We start from the raw sequence: 3,123 nt of genomic DNA, 5'->3' as shown, positions 1-3,123 counted from the left end.
TCCATATCCTCTCCAACAGTTCTAACTTTCTGTTTTTGGATAATAGCCTGCTAATGTGGAAGTAGTAAGATTGAAGATGCCATCACATGTGGTTTTGATTTGCATTTCCCTAATGCCTAGTGATGCTGGGCACTATTCATGTGCTTAAGGGCTATCTTTGGAGAAATATCCAAGTCCTTTACCCATTTTTGAGTTGGATTGTTTGGTTCTTTGTTGTTGTTGAGTTGTGAGTTGTGAGAGTTCTTTATGTATTCTAGATATTAGCTCCTTAAAAGATATACTATTGGCCGGGCGCGGTGGCTCAAGCCTGTAATCCCAGCACTTTGGGAGGCCGAGATGGGCAGATCACGAGGTCAGGAGATCGAGACCATCCTGGCTAACATGGTGAAACCCCGTCTCTACTAAAAAATACAAAAAAAAACTAGCCGGGCGAGGTGGCGGGCGCCTGTAGTCCCAGCTACTCGGGAGGCTGAGGCAGGAGAATGGCATGAACCCGGGTGGCGGAGCTTGCAGTGAGCTGAGATCCGGCCACTGCACTCCAGCCTGGGCGACAGAGCAAGACTCCATCTCAAAAAAAAAAAAAAGATATATTATTTACAAATATGTTCTCCCTCTTTTGGGTTGCCTTTTTAGTCTGTTAGTGTCTCCTGATGCACAAATTTTTATTTTAATGGAGTCCTATATATTTTTTCTTTGTGTTTCCTCTGTATTTGGTGTTATAGCCAAGAAATTATTTCCAATTCCAATGTCATGATGCTTTCTCCCAGTGATTTTTTTCCAAGGGTTTTATAGTTTTAGCTCTCACGTTTAAATCTTCAATCCATTTTGAGTTAAGTTTTGCATATAGTATAAGTGCAGGCTCAGCTTCATTCTTTTGCATATGGATATTCAATTTTCCTAGCACCATTTGTTGAAAAGAGTAGAGCTTTTTTTTGCCTTAGTGTAGTTGAAAACACCTTAGTTGCGAGGTTCCCAAACTTGCTGATTTCACAGTATCGTTAGCATCTCAATAAATTTTTCATGGAACCCCTAGGCCAAAAAAACAAAAACCTAACAATTCCTTTCACAAAATAGTTAGGTCTAAACAACTTAATATGTATTCATACCTGAACAACTTAGTAGCCATTTGAAAAAATACTACGTATTAATTGGAAAAAATTACTATTTTTAATTTTATTATGAAATAACACAACGGGTTGTGTGTGCCTGTTGGGCAACACATGAATTCTCAGATCTTGGAATATGATTGGATGCCCCGCTCTCATTTCTTGTTCTCACTGATTTTCCCATGGCACTTGTTTTCTCAACAATTGTAGAAAACTCAGCCTTGCAAAGACATAATGCCATTGAAAGGAAATAGCATGATCTGACATTGAAACTGTCAACTATATCAAGCTTGCAATTCATGCAGTGATTGAAAGATACCCAGTGTCACTGTGCTTTTCTTGAACACCCCGTGAGTTTGCTGTGGCATTTCAACACTAGATGCAGTTTGGGGATGCTGTCTTACTGATACGAACTCTTTAACTTCTATGATGTTTCCCTCTATCCCTTCCTCATGTTTAAACTCACTCAGCTTCCTATCCTACCACCTTTGAATGTCTCTGTTTCACTCAGACATTTTCCTCTCATCTTATTTTAGTGAAGAAGGATGCCTGTCTTCTGTCAAGGAGAATGCCCGCACCTCTGCCAGACCTTCCATTTGTCTCGCACTCTACACTTCACTGCCTGCACTCTGCTTTGGAAAGCCACTCCCTTTCCCTGTCCTCTGGAGGAGTTTTAACCATTTTGACCAATAGAATGCATCAGCAGGAGATTGGGGTGTGGTAGGGGAGGAAGGTCAGCTGATTCATTCCACCTCGCCCCTGGCTCCTCTGTGCCCAGCCATGAGTCTCTGAATTTCTGTTAGGCCACAGCTCTTGCTGGCAACCCTCTCTTAGAGATGGGGATACTTTTTCCCTTGGCCCCTTCAGGCCTCCAGGTGGTAATGATTTCTGCTACAAGCCTGAAGGTGCTTTACTTGTTTTCTTTGTTTACTCTTAACTCTGCCCACACCCTGGTAAACAGACCCTTCATTGATTTATCTTCCATTACTCCTTTTGAGTGTGACATTTGCTGGGACCCTGATGGGCACAGATCCCACCTCCTGAGGCAAATCTTTACAGAAAATATCATTCTGTGGCCAATGATAATGCTGCAGGTGGCAAGAAGGAGAAAAGAGCTGTGGCCCTTCTAGGGGTCCAGACCTTGGGGCTTCCTGAGACTGGGCTCTGACACACTGTAAACTCTATTTGGGACTCTGCGGTTCCCGGCATCTCTGAGCTCTTGGGTGCCAGAGCATTCCCTGGTGCCTGCAGTGGAAGCCACTTGTGGTACAGCTGGTCTAGCTGCAGCCTTACACACAGCCGGTACCTTAGCTGGAGTCTGGAGCTGTCCACTCCGCTGCAGCAGGTGCATCTGGCTGTGTGCAGTGGCTAGAACCTGCACTTGCTCCCTCACACACCCCTTGCCACTCTGTGCCTGGCTCACCCTTAGCAGGCATGGGATCCAGGCCGGTAGCAGGAGTTGAGCACAGCCTGCCAGGCAGAATGGGCAGAACGAGCCCAGTTGACATGATCGAAAGCATCATGCTACCTTACTTTAAACTATACTACAAGGCTACAGTAACCAAAACAGCATAGTACTGGTACCAAAACAGATGTATAGACCAAGGGAAGAGAACGGAGCCTCAGAAATAACACCACACATCTACAACCATTTGATCTTTGACAAACTTGATGAAAAGAAGCAATGGGGAAAAGATTCTCTATTTAATAAATGGTGCTGGGAAAACTGGCTAGCCATATGTAGAAAACTGAAACTGGATCTCTTCCTTAAACCTTATACAAAAAGTAACTCAAAATGGATTAAAGACTTAAACATAAGACCTAAAACCATAAGAAACCTGGAAGAAAACCTAGGCAATACCATTCAGGACATAGGCATGGACAAAGACTTCATGACTAAAACACCAAAAGCAATGGCAACAAAAGCCAAAATAGACAAGTGGGATCTAATTAAACTAAAGAGCTTCTGCACAGCAAAAGAAACTATCATCAGAGTGAACAGGCAACCTACAGAATG

Source organism: Mandrillus leucophaeus, unplaced genomic scaffold (genome assembly GCF_000951045.1).
Source record: "Mandrillus leucophaeus isolate KB7577 unplaced genomic scaffold, Mleu.le_1.0 Scaffold542, whole genome shotgun sequence".
Taxonomy (NCBI): domain Eukaryota; kingdom Metazoa; phylum Chordata; class Mammalia; order Primates; family Cercopithecidae; genus Mandrillus; species Mandrillus leucophaeus.
This window is presented reverse-complemented; position numbering follows the sequence as displayed.